At 44.3% G+C, this 18,285-nt stretch overlaps 1 pseudogene; it reads right to left on the bottom strand.

The window, feature by feature from the left end:
* The window catches only part of LOC138481163 (selenoprotein T2-like), a 107,758-nt pseudogene extending 92,534 nt beyond the window's left edge, over positions 1-15,224 (bottom strand).
* Between the last annotated feature and the right edge of the window lie 3,061 nt (positions 15,225-18,285).

Raw genomic sequence — 18,285 nt, 5'->3', positions numbered from 1 at the left:
GCAAAAAGTCAAGCATTTTTCCATATGGCTGAGAGTGAAGATTTTGTTATTTCACAGATCTTGCCTGACACAGCCTGTCATTCAGTGACAAATGCTTTCTTTTGCTGGAGCACAACCTGAATATGACTAGGCATAGCTGGGTCTCACTGGAACCAACTGTGTACTGTTGAATAGATGAAAAAGAGCATCCCGCGCAGTCACTTTAAATGTAAAATATTACCTTTTTCACTGGGAAATTTTTAGCTAGCACCAAAGTAGCGCTGCTTTTCAATTCTTTGGTGCACATTAGGAACACACTGGCAGCCTTTCTCGGGGTGTTACATGTTCCACCTTGCCCCATATGCGCTTGGCAAAGACAGTGCAGCCATCATTTTCTAGCTGCAAAACGCAGTTTTGATGCGAGGGAATGGTGCTCAAAGGAGCCAGCACAGCCATTCTGCTGGTACTGCTGAATTGCAGCTTGGTGATGGAGGGGAATTCTGCTGGGTGGGTAAATGTACCCCACACTAACCCTGTTAATTTTCAAGTTAATAATGGAACCCTTTGCCCTCAGGATATGTAATAACTCCACTATTGAGGGGATGAGGGCGGACCAGAACCATTACAAGGTGTCTCGATACGCGGATGACGTGATGCTCACCCCAACTAATATTCAGCCTTCCCTACAACAGTCCCTGCAAGAATTGGACTCCTTAGTCAGGTGTCAGTCTTTGAAATTAACTATTGTAAATCGGCGTCCCCAAGGGTGGAGTTAATGGCAAGAGGGGTGGAAACCCTTCAACTGGTCTGTCCAATTTCATGGGATAGGAAATCCATAGAATATTTGGGGGTGCACATTCCAGCTTGTCTGAAGGAATTATATGCAGCCAATTTTCCACATCTCTTTAAAGAACTAGAGGCAGACTTGGAAAGATGGCCGGTCCAGGAGTCATCGCTGATGGGTAGGATTACGGCTAGTAAAATGAACCTGCTTCCAGATTCCTTTACTTTTGCTAAGTCCTAACAGTAGGGATCCCGCACACTCCTCTCCAGCGATTTCAGCAAATCGCATCAATTCATATGGCAAGGGAGGACATCTGTAATTCTTATGAGTGATGGGCGACTCACGTCTGGGAGGGAGTAGGGTCCCGGACCTTTGCAAATACCATGTAGCAGCACAACTAACATGTTACCATGCCTGGCTTGCTCCCATTGACCCCCTGAAAAGGGGTAGATGTTGAACAATCTAGAGTCCCACTTCCCCTCCGATTTTTCCTGTATACTCCCCCCACCCCCATACAGCACGAACAGTGGCCAGAGATGCTCTCTTCTACGAAGGCGACGATTAAGACTTAGAACTGGCTGTTGAAAGCGAAAGGGATTCCGAAAGAGACTGGCCAGAATACCCAGATTTTCCAGAATCCAGATACCACCCCAGGCCTGCAGCCCACAGACTTCAGAAGATGTTCATGAGGAGGCTTACAAACCCAGTCACATCCATTTGAGAATGGATTGCCCCACGCTCGAGAATTGCCAGGAAAGGTTTCAGCTGACTGTGGCAGATAGATCAGACGTACGCCCAACTTCGACACTGGATTATGCACCCATTGGTAAAACGAGGGGCTAAACGTGACCAGAGTGCCATCAAGCTCGCGTTACTGGAGGAAGGGGCTAATGGGAACATCACTAAACTATATAGTCTCGTGCAAGATGACACGTTAACTCTACGACCAAATGATATGGTCCAATGGGAAGTGGACATGGGCCACCCAGTGGAGGACCCATGGACAAGGAACAACTATTCTTCATCCATTTGTGAAACAAATAAAGAATGCGCTTTTAAATTAACTCTGTGCTGTTATTATCCTCTGGCACATTTATACCACAGAGAATTCCTTGAACGCAATATGGCGAAACTGTGGTGGCCAGGGGGTGGGGGGGATATAGATTAACTGCCCCCCAGCGCGAACATTTCAGGAGATGGTGCTCAATATGATAATTCAGGAGGCTTACCCTAGGTCGGGGAACACAGTCAAACTTATCACCAAACTCCTTTAAGCAGGAAACATCACAATCGCCCGAACCTGGAAATCGTCCGTTGGCCCGCAGCTACCAATGTGGTAGATTAAGGTGACATCCTGGTCGCAGAAAGTGTCACTGTGGCCAGGGACGGAATCCTACACTGTACAGACATTTTGTCCAGACCCCGAGTATGAACAAAATATTCCAGCACAAACGCATAAGCCACGCTGAAAGGTTTCTGCAAAACTTTTGAAGACACAGGGCTCACTCCATTGGGGATTGGTGGGGTTGGTGTGCGTATGGAGTATGGGGATAAGGGTGGGGGGGTCTTGAGGGGACAGAAATGAGTATTTAAAGCATGTTGCACTGTAAACAAAGATGTACCTGAATTTTCACTGTGGGAGTCTTACTCCATGATTGCAACAAATTAAAATGAAGTTGGGGAGGGGGCTTATGGGGGGAGAGAAGAACACTGGTCACCTTCCTGTCGATTTACCTGGACAAAGCTTTTCTTGCGATTCCACAAAATGTATTACATGCAAAGGAGAATGTGGTGGTCTTCCGAATACTTCTGAGGTTTGGAAGAAGAGGTCGAACAGCAGTGATTACACAGAAGGCATCTCCAGTCGTGTGAAGTGACTGCGGACATGTGCTCATCTTCCTCATTAATTCTTCTGTTGCAGGGGTCAGCTTGTCTTCAGCCTCCGGATCTATGCCTTTTATGCAGGAACCCAGCCAATCGGCACCCATGCAACATTCAAACTCTGGCTAGTGGCTGTCCAGAACAAGCCATACCCATGTGCAGGAAACAAATTGGTGGTATGGCGGAGAGTGGGGGCAGGAGGAAGGCTGAGAGCTGCAGTTTCATAATGGTAAATACATTATTGTGTATAGAATTATAACACACCTGGGTGGGAAATATAATAGTTTTAGAATGTAAATTTGTATTTATGAACAAACTAGCAAAATGTACTCGCTCTACGAACGGGTTCTGTGGACAGAACAACACAACAACACATCAATTATTGAAAATCAATGATTCTGTAGGTCGCTGTTCCGATCCGCTTAATGTGCTTTGCACCCTGAAGTAACTGGGTTCAGTGTACTTACATATAGGTCACATCTTTAAGATAAGCCAGACTGCTCTGCCACTCTACCAAGGTCCTGGAGTAGTACAGACCGATAATAAGAAATGTTGGTTGGGGGGGGGTGTCTACAAAACACTGGAATAGCTTACTAAAAACGTACCTCCAAATGGGACTTTAGGAAAACTCCCCTAACACGGACCTACTGTGCTCTCCCCCCACCGGTTGCCTCACCCTGGAACGGTGCAATTTGATGCAGTGAAAATGTCCAGAAACCATGTATTTTAGGGTTGAGCACAGGTCCTTCAGCGACCACATTGATGTTTTGCCGATTTCAGGCAACCGTCTCATGTGTGAAGGTGCTGAAATCCGGGTTGGGGTGTCTACATGTCATGTAGCCAGTGTAGGGATGTAACGGTATTACGGTATACCGTTAAAGATACCGTGAACCACTTAATTGAACAATAATAACCGTCACATTGTTTATACCGTTCATACTGTTAAGTGCGCTTTTCAATCTGATTTGGAAAGGCTGCAGTAAGCAAGTTCTGCGCAGTCTTGGTCTTGCACTGTTGGATGTGCCGTCTGCCAAGTAGTTTCAGTTTGAGCAGTTTTTAATGCCATTCCATAAACCACACGTGCCTGACACAAAATCAACATGTTAGCAATAGGAAGAATAAATAAGGGGTTTACTTTTTTTTTAATTTACATTTTTTTTTTAAAGCGCTCTCACAGCCCCAGGGCATCGAGGCGCTGTTAAAGAAATTGGTTTTGTTTATTTTGTTGCGTAATTGTTTTGGTCTTAGTTGCGTATTTATAACATGCTTAAACACCCAGAGGTTTCTAAGCGCGGACCCACGGATCGAACCTGTGTTTCTTTGTGTCGTCTTGCTTCCAAGGCACGCACGTTGCCGCTGAGCTATCCTGCCGGGACTTTGGGGTTGGAGGCTTTGGGGTTTATATATTTATAATGGATAATGTTTTCTAAACATATGACAATGGCGGATTTCCCTGGTTCTATCATTGAATTTACATATAATAAGCCACACTGCGAAATTTAATAATCTCTGTGGGTATTCCCTGCTGCCATACCAAAGGGTAACATGTCCGTGATTACTGAACACCTTTTGGCCCAGAAGTAAACTAAAGGCAGAGAGGCAGAGAGAGAGAGAGAGAGAGAGAGAGAGAGAGAGGCAGAGAGAGAGAGAGAGAGAGGCAGAGAGAGAGAGAGAGAGAGAGAGAGAGAGAGGCAGAGAGAGAGAGAGAGAGAGAGAGAGAGAGAGAGAGAGAGAGAGAGAGAGAGAGAGAGAGAGAGAGGCAGAGAGAGAGAGAGAGAGAGAGGCAGAGAGAGAGAGAGAGAGAGAGAGAGAACACACACAAGCGTATACTACCATCAGACTCCATTGATCTGTGGCATGCAGATTATCAATTTGGCAACATGTTCATCTTCACCAGTAGCCAGTGGGGGAGCTAAAAGCCTAAATGACCACTTAAGAAAAGCTATTCAGTTTGCTTTGCCAGTCGCAGCAGGGCCCCACCTCCCCCTCCTCTCTACACGTGCGTTTGTGTTTGGTGCAAGCAAGGTGTGGCATTTCAGTGGAAAGTATGCTGAAAAGCCCAATTCTGGCCCTGGGTGCATGTTTGTGATGATAAATCTGACAATTTATGACCTTTTAGAAAATATTTGTTAAGATTAGTTAACTCCACCTGCTATACCGCGATAACCATGATATACCGTCATTTGGCAAGAAAGTTATTGTACCGTCATAAAACTAATACCGTGATACCCCTAAGCCAGTGATGTACGGAGGGTCCCAAAAGGTAACTATGCACAATTTGGTGCAGATTGGTGAAACGGTGTAGAATTGTATAAGGAACAACGCTTTGCAACAGACGTTCACTTTAATAAACATAGATCAATATAAACATTTCAATAGATAATATTCGAAGGAGTGTCGGAGTGTAGAAAAACGCTTGTTTTTGGCTTGTCAAAACCAGATATGAAACAAAGCACTTGTAATGCTTTACAACAACTCATATTTTTAGGTTAGGTGTCAGCCCCTAGAACTGGCATACATACATCCAGTGGCCAGAGAAGTTCACTTCCCATTGCATATACAAAGAGGCACATGGGCTAGTCCTGTGAACACCCCTGCAAATCTTAGAGGCAAAGACAACCGCCCTTTTGATGAATGGGGGGGTGGGGGGGTCAAAAAGGACCAGGAAAGGTAAACAGAATTCCACCCGGTCGAACCATTTTGAACAGGCCAAAAAAAGAAGGAAAAAAAAAAAAAAAAAAAAAAAGCCACCACCATCCTAACCACATGGCTATGGGAAAGGGCAGTCGTTCTGGTAGACCAAAATGGGACTGTCGGAAGCGGCCAGGCGTGTGACGGAGATTGAGACGTTTCTCCTTGTGCTGGTGCGGCTTGACTGTGCTTTGGGTGCATTTCTCTAGCCTCTTCGTGCTGGTGTGTCGACTGAGCAGCGAGTGGTGAGCTGCGAGCGGCGGCAGTGGCTGAGAGCGGGTGAGCTGTGCTTTATGCTTCTCACGCTGCACGGAGCTATTTCAGCTTGTGTTTTTGAAGCCTGACTGAATTGCCTAATCCTCAGAGCTCCCGACTCGAGTGGACCTGGTAGGTCTTACTGTAATCGGGGCGCAGCGCATTACACCTGCGGGGTCTTTGGCTTTGTTTACCATTGTCTCCAGTGTAACTGTGTGCAAGTGTGTGCTTACTTCTGCGCCAGGGAACTGCCGCGGGTCTAGGAGAGATAGAATTGTGAGGCTGAGAGGGCTTAGTGCCCATTTACTGTGCCCTGTGGTTTAAAGTGGCATCAGAGCCATTAGTGTAAGGACAATACTGCAGGAGACCCAAGGTGTAAACAGAAGCCCTCTGGCACTGCTGCCTGCGCTAAGTTTTACACACAGCTAGGAGTTGATATCCTTGGCGAGATGGTGAAATCTAAAGCTGCAAAATCTCGCTACAATCTAAGGAAAGGGAATACTAATGAAGAAAGTGTAATTGCAATGTCGCACACTATCAAATTATTGGCACCACCTGCTGGCGGCCTGGCAGGAAAAGTGACTATTCCAGCCCTCTTTCAAAAAACCATTCCAAAAGTTACTTACAAGGACCCTATTCAAGAGGGAGAAACTACTGTACTCAATTTGAATGGGACTGAGGGTTCAGTAGTTTCCAACTATGAAGATATTGATAACTCCTTATTGGATTTGTGCCTTCCTATTCAAGTCCATGGCAACCACAAGAAAGGAAACCATCCCTGATAAGGAATGCACCATTAAAGTAAAAGCCCAGGTTTTGTGTGCAGAGAATCTCACACTACCCGATTTGACAGAAGGGCAGGAACAATTAGAGGCTAATAGTCAGGTGACTTCCAATTCAGAGGAACATCCCTCAAATCTAACTAGTAACATATTACCAACTCCTGCTACCGGACGGCTGTCGGCTTCACCCAACATGTGTATCGATTTGGAAGGTACAGGACCCTTAGATAACACCAGGCCTAGTGTGTCATCTCCTTCAAACCCAAATGCAATCGCCGAGTTGCAAGCACCTATGGCAGCTATGCAATTTGCATTAAAAATATTGTTGAAGCTGTGTGGGAGGATACACGTTAACACGGTCTTACAATTGGGTCTACCAGATCCGACTATTGAACAGGAACCCGAGACTGTGGAAACAATTCCCCCATTCCTGGAACAGGGGGTGGATGCCTTGTTAACCAATAACGAAACCAAGTCGGGACCTACTGAAGACTCAGCCATTTTTTATTTTAGAAAGCCGCGACGGATGACTAGACATGCTGCTAACAAAAAAGTACCAGTGGTCATAGCAGCCCCACTGTCAGCCACGCAAGTACCTGTGAAAAAAATCTAAAAGAGCGAGGAAAAGAGCCCGGAAGGCCAAGAAGCAGCTGGCTAAAACAGCAGGGACGCTGACCAGCTGGATCCTCCCAGAAAAATCTAATGAGAGCACCTATTTGAGTAGTAATGACCAAGAATCAGACTCCTCTGTTTACACCAATAGTGAAACCAACAAATATTCCACTCCCCAGAGGAAGCATAAAAGGAGGGCCTTGGACGTTACTTTCCAGAGGGAAGAGGAAGAAGATAACACATGCTCAATAGACAAAATTTGTGTAATCAAAAACTTGAATCAAAAAAAATAAAAAAATAATAAAAGGACAAATGGCTGACCCGAAGTGAGGTTTTAACCAAATTGCACTTAATACCCCAGCTACGAGTGATATCGCTCGGAAGACTTCTCTTTTGTGGAACTGCTCAGGGTATGCAATCCCAATGTGTCAGCTCTGCACTGTAGTGTGTTGGCCACAGCCCTCGCATTCACAAAAACAGCCTTACGCAAGTTGGGGTGGGTGCAGACGTTGCTAGGGATGAAGATAAGGATCTCCCGAGTCACCAAAAGATATTGGGTAATAAAAGGCTATCTAAACCGAAACTTATCAAAGGGGACAAAGTCCAGATGTGTGATATTCAAAATACCCTGAAGTGGCTGGCAGACTCTTTACCGATGGTTCTACAGAAGCCCAGAGTTTGTTCCCTGTTGAGTTGACCACTCGAGGGTTTAATCATTTATTGACTACTGAAGCATCTTTGCCACTAATCGATAAACAATCATTTTATGATATGATAGTTTATTTATATAGCGCCTATACACAATGTGTTTCTAAGCGCTTCAAGGAGGGAGGGGACATAGGAAAAATACAGTTACATTCAGCAAAAGTCCTTGAAACAATACAGAACTTGAAAATAACTATCATAATAGGCCTGCCGACATTTCTGATAGTGCAAGTGCATAGAACAAGTAAGGTGATGGAAAGGAAGGAAATCAGAGCAAGCAGTAACATTACTAAGTCTGACGACAATTTACGCAGTGCAGGTGGTAACAAGAGGCGGGGTGGGAGGGGGGGCAAGTGGACGGAGGGGGGAAGGAGAACAAGACACGCTACTGATCAAAAAGTCAGTGACAAATTGAAAAGTAGGGGAGGGGGCAGGGGGAGAACAAAAAGGAGGGGGGACAGACAAGCTGCTATCAAGAGTCACGGAACAGATGATAGGAGTAAGTGCTAGGAGGCGGAAGTCTAAGAGGGGGGAGAAAAGGAGGGGGGAGTAGGAGGGAAGTTGAAGAGGATGGAAATGAGGAGGGGGGTGGAGCGCAGAGCAAGAGGGGGGGCAAGCAGGGTGAGGGGGGGCAAACAGAATCTCAGGGGGGGCAAACAGAATCTCAGGGGGGCAAACAGACACTCACGGGGGGCAGGGGGGCACAGATACTCACGGGGGCAGGGGGGGCACACAGATACTCACGGGGGCCAGGGGAGCACACAGATACTCATGGGGGGCAGGGGGGGCACATAGATACTCACTGGGGGCAGGGGGGGCGCACAGATACTCACTGGGGGCAGGGGGGCGCACAGATACTCACTGGGGGCAGGGGGGCGCACAGATACTCACGGGGGCGCACAGATACTCACGGGGGCAGGGGGGCACACAGATACTCACAGGGGGCACACAGATACTCACGGGGGGCACACAGATACTCACGGGGGGCACACAGATACTCACGGGGGGCACACAGATACTCACGGGGGGCAGGGGGGGCACACAGCCACTCACGCACGGAGGGGCCGGCGATTCGGCGTACCGCTGTGGACAGCGGTAGACAGGGCCTTTGTTGTGGGCCTTCGGTAGTGTGGCTGGCTCCCGCCTCCCGGTTGCTGCCATTGGCTAAAGGGGGCCAAGGCAACCAATGGGAGAGGGAGATAGGAGCTGGCCCAGAAAAAGAAGCACACAGACAAATATAGCATCAACAACGTGCAAACGGCCATTTTGGAAAGGCCTTCTGGCAGTAGGCACGAATAGGGCATAGCACATATGAATCCCAAGTGGGATGGAAGCAGATGGAAGAAGCAGTGTGCATGCACGGCCGAAAAGTGCATTTCCAGTCATTTTAGACTGTCGCTCGCAGCATCAGCAATAAATGTCAAAGTGTCTTTTTCCTTACCCCCAGCCATGCGCAGCAATGATGGCAGTCCGGCGCAGGTGGAAAAAGCTGGGGAGCAGAGGGAAAGGGGCTCCATCCGGGTCAGGAGATAGGCAGAGATTGACCTGGTTACTTGCACCAATTGCCATGGATGGATACACCCTTTATCATACACCTGCCAAGAAGGGGCTCAGGGGGCGTCCATTTGGGCGCCTAGTGACTGGTGTTTCCAATTCAGTGACAAGCAGGAAGTTAACGACTTAAGGGCGAATTACAAATTGGTAAAAATGCTGTTGATCAATGTATAGAACCCTCCAGGTGCCACCCACAGGGAACAGATTCAGGAGGCACTACATGAGTTATTGGGTCAATGGAAGTTCAATACTAATAGTCGCTATATCATCCTGGTGGGAGATCTTAATTGCCATATTAAAAGGGGGTGGAAGCACCGCCAACAACACCCAGATATACCAATACAGTCTTATGAAACATAGGGTTGATGACAGAGGGTGAGTGTTGGCGTGGCTTTCTGGAGGGCTGGGAGCTTGAAATTATCAATGGCCGTACCAGGAGTGACAGGCCTGGCAACTATACATGGGGTAATGACCTTTGTCGAAGCACCTTGGATTATAACTATACTAGTCCTGAGGTGGCAACCACTGTGACTGATATGACGGTATGTGAAAGCCCATGGAGTGACCACGATCCACTTATGATTTAGATATCACTTCTCCCCTATGTGAGGAAATAAGCACAGGAGTGTTAAGTGTAAATCATTCTGCCAATCGAATTACCTGGTCGGTAAAGAATATCGAAAAGGCAACTAAGGCAGCGGGTGAATGGAATTCGAATGATGCTTGTAAGTTTGGCTCTAAGACCTCTGAGGAAATCGATCTATAGTTTCTCGGGCAAACATGCCACCTGTAGAATTCCTTTAGTGTCCAAGCAAATAACATCAGAAGCCCCTTTTGATAAAGAGATACGAGATGCCAAGCGAATATTAAGAAGAGAAATACGCAAGGTTAGGGGCTTTAGATATCCTTTACTCTTAACACAGAACATCATCAGAAAATTAAAGAATTCATATCGTATTTGAGTTAAAAGATGGAAAAAAGGGAAAAAACTAGAATGTTGGCAAGGTACAGTTAAGACCCTTTGTACTAGAAATTTGCGTAATTTATGGTCACTTCTGGGGGAGGCAAAGGGAAATAAGAAGGCTCTTATGATTAACCCCGTAGGTGCCCAAGTATGGATAACTTTCCTTGAGAAACGTAATGGCATAGATACTATCCAACAGCCTGTGAAGAATGTTCCTAACCTTATTACCCCCCCCCCTCCCCATTTGTAACCTCTATAGAAGATCTTCTGGGGAAAATTAGTAGACAGGCATCTCGAGCTCCGGGTCCCAATGGCCTGTCCAATGCAGTCCTTAAATCTAATCCTCCGTTCTGGGCAAATGTTATGGAAATCTTGTTCGAAAGAGTGTTGATTGAAGGAAGAATCCCTGAATCTTGGCAGAAGGCTTTACTTATACCAGTCTCCAAAAAGAGTAATAGATCAGACCCCAGTAATTATCGCTTACTCTCTATGCTCGATAGTACCGGTAAAATCTTTTCCTCACTGCTATTAAGAGAATTACAAATGTGGGCAGATAAAAAAAAAGAATACTAGATCGTTTCCAGAGTGGCTTTCGACATCTTAAAAACTGTTGATAATGGATACATTAAGGAACAAAGCAAAATCCCCAAATTGCCCTACTTTATACGCCCTATATATTGACTTCGTTACTAGAGAGAAATTATGGCAAAAGCTTAAAAATGTCTCATGTTCGGAGAGTCTGATTTATTACCTGAAATTATTACATACCAACACCACAGTCCAGTTGAGATTGGACAACCAGGGTCACATGACGAATTCAATATTACAGACAAGAGGGGTAAAGCAGGGTGTACAACAGCCCCATGGCTCTACAACTTGTCTCCGATATCCCTGAATATCGGCAGGGAGTACATAACTGCCCCCCAAAGATCGGCTCGTCCCATTGTGTGATTCTGGCCTACGCCGATGATCTGGTGCTGCTTGATCATACATTCAGTGGAATACTCAGATCAGCTCAGAGGCTTTGGCAGTATGCAGAAGCTAATTAACTGGTTATCAATCATAACAAAACGGAGCTGATTCTCTATAAAGCTGGTAAGGTTGTGCGTCCGAGAATGCATATGGGAATGGTTTAGATAAAATACACAAGACTCCTATAAATATCTGGGTGTGGAGTTTGACAGTAAAGGAAACTATTTCCATTGCATCCAGTCTCGCAAAACAAGGGCAGCGCAACTAACAACTATGATTCATAAGTTCACACGAGACCAAAGTGGGTTTTCCGTCTGGGGAGCACGTCAGCTTTACATTCAATGCTTTGTGCCCATGGTAATTTATGGATTAGAACCCTTGATGAACTGGTTACAGGTACTGCAGGGAAATTTTGGAGGCGTCTTTTGGGTCTTGTGCAATGTATTTCTATGACTATATTAAGACTAGAACGGGGAATTTCTTCACTGAAGGCAATGGTGCTCCGGAAACGAGCAGAATTGTACATTAAAATCCAAAATAATCCCACCAATCCCCTATTAATGTCCGTAAAGTAAGACATGAGGAAAAATATCCAAATCTCCAAGCTCGAGAAAGATATGAAAGCACTGTTTGAACAGATCTGCTGGTCTCCTAAATGGGGACAAGACAGTAAACGTATGTTTTATCATCTACATAAACGCCTATTTCTATGGGATTGGCAGAACACTTTACACATCTAGCAACATTAAAAACCTACAAGTTTGTAACATTTGTACTTTATACCTATAAAAAGGCTCAAATGTACCTGGATCTTTGTCCAGGCCCTGCTCTTAGGCGTTTTGCATTGCAGATGCGTATAAATAGTTTGCCAACATTGGAGAACACTGAATTGGGGCAAACTGCGACCAAAGCAGAGAAATTCTGTAGGGTTTGTGAAAAACGCTCTGAGCTGGAAACATCTAGACACATACTCACTCAGTGCCCGAAGAGGAGCATTAGTTATGGTAAAAACGTTGTTTTGAACATTTGAAAAGTAACGAGTTTTGGTATCAATGTCTGAACAGGCTGAACTCTGGTCTGCGTTTAGCTCTCTTTAGAGTTTGGAGGGAAGCTGAAAAAATATTTACCACAAAAGGGCAAGTTGAAATATCTTTTGTGCAGTCCGTGAGTAAAAACTGTTAACCATTCATGCAGATAAATAGCTGAAGAATGAGCCTTTTGGCCTCAGAGAGGCCCCAGAGAGGTTACACTATAGTTATTGGATCAACTCACCCTTTAATGATGTGTCATTATCTAAATATAATTGCACCTTTGATTGCTATTGATTTCCCCTTATGCTGATTTGATTAATTGAAATTGATTTTTGATAGTTTTGGGAATATATTTTTGTTTTTTAAAATTTTGCTTGATTGATACGATTGATGTATTGAATGTGTAAAATTTTTGTTTATGAAAACTGTATCACACGTAAATAAAATGGTACCCCTGCCTTAGAAGCCACAAGGACTTATGAAAGAGGCCATAAAGTCACACTCTTCCATCAGTCAGTGTATTAAGCCTGCCAAGGAGGAAAGCAAGTCGCAAACCAAAAGTGCAGGGGGCTAGCAGATGGGGTAAAAATTGAGCTTTCTACCCAACAAGTGCCACCCAGAATCCTAAACTATAGTATTGGAGAACAGATAGGATGTGAGGAGGGAGAAAGCTTGTGGGTGACCTCCCACCCATGGCCATGCTATCACTACCTGACCACGTCCACCCAAAACACAACATCCTGCGATCTTCGAGCTAGTTCTATAAAGCAGTAGCATCAACTTGTTGTATAGGGCCCATCAGTGTTATTTCTAAATAGTCTTCTGTGAGCTAATGACTTAATTGCAGTTAATGTGCTACAGGTGGAATAAAAACATCTAATCCAAGTGTGCATTCAGCCACTTAATTGATCAGCAGTAGGTGTGTCCTTGTATCTGTTCCTTGCAATGAAGTCCTATTAAAACCAAGCACTGATAGACCCAACAGTTTTGGGTTGTGTATAATGGACGGGGATCATGGCAGTGCCGGCAAATATATGGCTCTTGCCATGATAGGGGCAGGTACTTGCACCATTTTGTGAGCTGTTGGGATATTATGGCCAGGTATTACCGTTATTGCAGCACCTGGTAAATGTCTATTCAGTGCCTTCACAAAAGTCCAAACAGTTGGCTTTACCAATGCTTCTTTAGGCATGCCATCCTAACTAAGGCGACCCAGGCAATGAATAATTTGATAGAACCTTTAATTTAATTCATTTTGCAATTTCTACTTACCTTAAAATAGGTTTAGGAAGGTAGTTGTCGCCTTCAATATGGATGTCTGGGTACAGCTGCCTGATTGCTCTGGCATACTCCTCAAACACATTTCTGTAACCTCAGGATATACTGAGGATTGAAATAAAATATAATGCTTAGATTAAGGCAAAAATGCAAGGTCATTTATATTTGAATGGCACAATTACTCTTTTTTTCCCGTTAAACACACAAAAGCCAGAGACGGACAAAAGGGTAGAAACGGCAACTTGTTTCACTTGGATAGTGTGAACATGGAAGGTCAAATCCTAAAGGAGACCTTCTGCCCCATCCACTCCACCACAGAAGTACAACCAACATCAAATATCCCCTAAACAAAGAAAACATTGGTGTCACAAAGTTGAAAATAAAAGCCCAAACTCTCATAAAGTGTGATGTCAGAGGTGCAGGTAGAATAACTTAATTGGGACTACGTTCTTCATACGGATAAGCGTTGCTACTATATCACTGAAAAAAAAGGTCTTACTTTTGCTGAGAAGCGTTAGTACGTTTCCTTGCGAACAAATAAATTGAGAAACTATAACGTCAACATCATATTTGTTCGAAGTTAGGTGACGTCATCATTCCAAGGCAGATGGCACAATTAGAGGTCTTACAAAATTGCAGCTGCCCCATGACAAAAAGTGCATCTCTTCGGTGTTGTTTAAAGAGGGTTTTTTAGAAACAGCTGTGAGTGGTTCGGGGAACCCAATCTAAAGATGCAACCTGTTCGTTGCACAAAATTAATGGTAGGGTGGCTAAGCAATTAGAATTCTACACAGAAGGAGGTAAGCTTGGCATGAAGTTCAGGTAACAAGGGAAAAGTCTGTTAAGGATCAGTGCTCAACCCAGAAAAAAAATAAAGACTTTATTGAGCACATGCAAGCAATAAAATCAACACATTACGGTTCAATAAAACCACTATTACAAAAATAACCAGTGTTTGGTGTAAAAAAAAAAAAAAAAAAAAAAAAAAAAAAAAAAATGGATTACTTACCCCTTTAGATTAGAACACAGTTTAGGAAACGTACACTTTAAACGTCTAAATCGTTGGGGGCGGGGGGTTCAAAGTTTCACAAGTCCTATGCAGGACAGAACGACTTTAACAACAAAAGCACCACCATCCCATGTTATCATAGTTAAAATCAACCAAAAGCAAGTGTTCTTATCAAGCAAGCTCTTTTTACGATCACAAAACACCGATAATTGCTGGTACGTTTGATTCGTTTTAAGCTATAGGGCAGCCTGTGAACAGACTACCACCACACGCCAAGCTCATCTATATAAGCATGTTTCCTATGGTAACATTGTGCAGTAGAATTAAAGTGGGTCAGCTTGGAAGTAAGCTTCTTTAACTACACGTCGTGTCAGTCAGTGGGACTAAAAAACGCTGATCTTCAGAGCTTACCAGTATTGGAAGCGAATGACTGGGCCGGTGTAGAGCGGAGTAGCAGGAAACCTCTTGATGTCAGGCGGAGACTCCCTCTCAGGCGTTGTAGGCTCCTCTCTGCCACTGTACATGTCCCGCAGCGTCAGCGCGGTGAATAACAGCAGCGCTACCAGCAACCCAGAGTGGCCAAATTCTGCCATCCTATAGCTTATATAAAAGGACCATGCCCAAACACACACAAGCTAGAACCTAGAGAGGAACAGGATCAGACGGAGCCGACGCTTCCTCGTCACGTGACATACGCTTAACGTTCTAGGAAGCATACTTCCAACGTACAATAAAAAACACTAGAGCGTTAACTTATCTCTTAAAATCTCGCCGACGCAGTCGCCATGATGCCGGAAGAAGATCTTTTACAATTACTTTTATTCTGCCGAAAATGATAGTTAAATAAAAATGTATATTGTTTGTGTTCCAGATATAATGTATTTGCTCTCTATTCTATGTCATTGGTTGCATTCACATATGTAAAGTGTGCTCAGTCTATATGTATTTACACACCTAACATGTTACGCATTTACATACTTGCCAACATTCTGTGACCAAAAAGATGTGGGATTTTTGAAGTTTCAAAAATAATAATTCTATGTCAGGACTCGGAGGCTCAGTTTATGCTCTGACTTCTCTTTACTAACTCCAGCAGCAACAATAACAAACAACAATCATGAAAAACAATAAGAAAAAACTACAAATCCCAACAAAACCCAACATATTTGTAGTTTGTTTTTCATAGGTTGTTATAAACACGTGACTTCATCCTACAATCAGCATCACTTCTCCTCTATAACATGCTGTAACTCCATAGTCCTTCCTCTTTCTTTGCATCTCAAGCGGCCGAGATAAGTGTCTTTTATTTACTTTATATTTTACTGATGATATGCAATGTAATTATATAGTTGTGATAACCCTTAGGCAGTGAGTGCGCAGGAACGTTTAGACACCGAGCGCGCAGGGTTTATTGTCGGAATATATCCACAGGGCAAAGACGCGACAGGACTTTTCATTCCGGCGTATGTTCCCCTCGTCAGGAGGCACACTAATCACGGAAGTTTGCAACGGCGCGACAGGACTCCTGGAGTTCCGGCACCATTGCGAGCTTGCGTTCTGAGTGGAGAGGTCTTTGCCCACAGGAGAGTTTTCTCTGGCATTCTAAGCTTCGAAGCTTATGAAAACAGAATCGGTCTGAGCCATATGATTGCCACTACGGCGGGAAGGCACCAGCTTGGTTCTGTGAACTGCAGGTGCCACCTAGTGTCTAAAACAGGTACCGCAGGCAAGGAGGACTGATGTGTACCTGCAAGACTGTTCAAGCATTGACCCCTCATCATTCTGCCTGCTGGGGAGGAGGCATTAAAAGATTGCGAAATCTTATTGACGGCTCAGCCCCAGGCAAGACTGCTATTGATAGTGAGACTCGCCTAGCTACATTATAAAATACATACATTGTGACGGGGCAGCCCAAGCAAACTGCATATAAGGCACTACTACAGCACTGCTAAGCCATTACTAATATGAGTGATGAGACAATTCTGAGGGTCCTCACGTCAGTGCTGTAAGCGATATTCAATCAACACTACAGCTAAGTCAATGCCTAGTCTGGGATGCTGAGGAAAACCCTTATTGATGTATTTTTATATCCAGTTCAGTACTCTGGATGACAACCCTTGTATAACACCCCCCTCTTAGAATCCCCCTGACCCCACTGAGCCAAGAAGTAGGTTTGTTTTGCAAATTAAAAGGTTTATTTGAAAAATTTAACAATATATATATATCACACTTTTATAATAAATTAATATCTGATAGTATACTTAGACATATGATGTTGATCAACAATGGGTAATCTGGCACTAGCACACTTCTTTACAATCAATGAGGAGTTAGTATAGGATGGATAAAGTAGCAAAAATACTTTATGGTTTCAAGGGAAAAGCAATGAGGAATAAAATGCAGTACAGAACTACTTGATATGATTTTAGCAAAAGATAAGATAATCACTTTTTCTCTGGCAATTCACCCCCCTCCCCTATGCAATGTAAGAAATGGAAGGAGATGGAAAGAGGAGCACACAGTTCTCAGGAATGCAATCAAATGCAATACAAAATTCAGTTCCCCCCCAGCAAGCTTAGAGGAAACAGGTAGGAGTTTGAAACACAGGCCCAAAATGCTTTTTAAATGTGATGGCAATGGATGGGAAAATGTGCCAACTGATTTTAATTCCCTCTAGAGATTCAGGGTGAGTGGGAGATGCGTGTTGGTATTAGTTCAGGCTCACTTTAGCAATGCTCTATGAGTTATTACCAAGTTGCAAACGGATTTTAACAAAAGAAAGAATGGAGCTGCTATTTTGACAAGTGGAGAAATTGAGGCAAAATCGCAAATCGCGGTAAATTTCGCGAGTGTGTAAATCGTAATTGCGGGAAAAGTATAAGGAGTAGGAAGTCGGGTCTGGGCTTGTTGGAAATCTTAGATTATAAGCTTTCAGAGGGAAGTTAAATCTCGTTCCTAGGACAAACGGTTCCAGAGATACGGACGATTGAATAAAGGTCGTTTTTCGGATTTAGAGTAAACTCAAAATGACAGGTGACAGCTTGCAGCTGCAGAATTGACAGGTGACAGTTGTGCAGCTTTAAAAATGACAGATGAAACGATTTCTAGGAGGCAGTTCTACTTAGGTTAAAATAGTTTGGATTAGATTATTTTAACTAAGAGATTGGTTCTGCACAGTTCTGCTAGGTACTCACAATATAAATTTGAACTAGGCCTCGTCACTGATCTGGTCAACACGTCCGGCTGCGGTTCTGTCTGCTCGGCGGGTCAATCAGGCACCGGTTCTGCTCACAGCGATCTGGGTCAGCTCTGCTCTGCTGGTCTAGCCTCTCTGGATTCTAGATGCAACACTGCTTTCTGGGTACTGCTACAGGTTCTGGAGATTGATGGATTTGAAGTCTGGATCTCTGGATGTGAAGTTGTCGGTCAGCATGCTCTGCAGCAAATGGAATTGAATGTCCCTACCTGTCCCAGCAGTCTCTTTTTATGTGTTTTGAAAATGGGTGTGTGCCTGGGTCATAACTAAACCTGCCCCTCTCTACTTGTCATTGGCCCAATTCTCCCCTCTCCCATGATTGGGGGAAGGAAATGGATTGTCATCATGATGAGGTCTGTTTATGGGTCAGAGGATCCTCCCCTGGTCAGTTTGCCCACAAATCTATATTTGATTCAAATACATCTTTATCTATGTACCATTTTTCTAATATTATAGGTCCAGTTAACATATTTTCTGTAGCACCAAACCATCCAATCCCTGTCTTTGTACGATGTCGTGTCCACTGATGACA

Source organism: Ambystoma mexicanum, chromosome 5p (assembly GCF_040938575.1).
Source record: "Ambystoma mexicanum isolate Mex_15411 chromosome 5p, UKY_AmexF1_1, whole genome shotgun sequence".
NCBI classification, from domain to species: Eukaryota; Metazoa; Chordata; class Amphibia; order Caudata; family Ambystomatidae; genus Ambystoma; species Ambystoma mexicanum.
The sequence above is the reverse complement of the archived record's forward strand: the minus strand, read 5'-3'. Positions and strand labels throughout refer to the sequence as shown.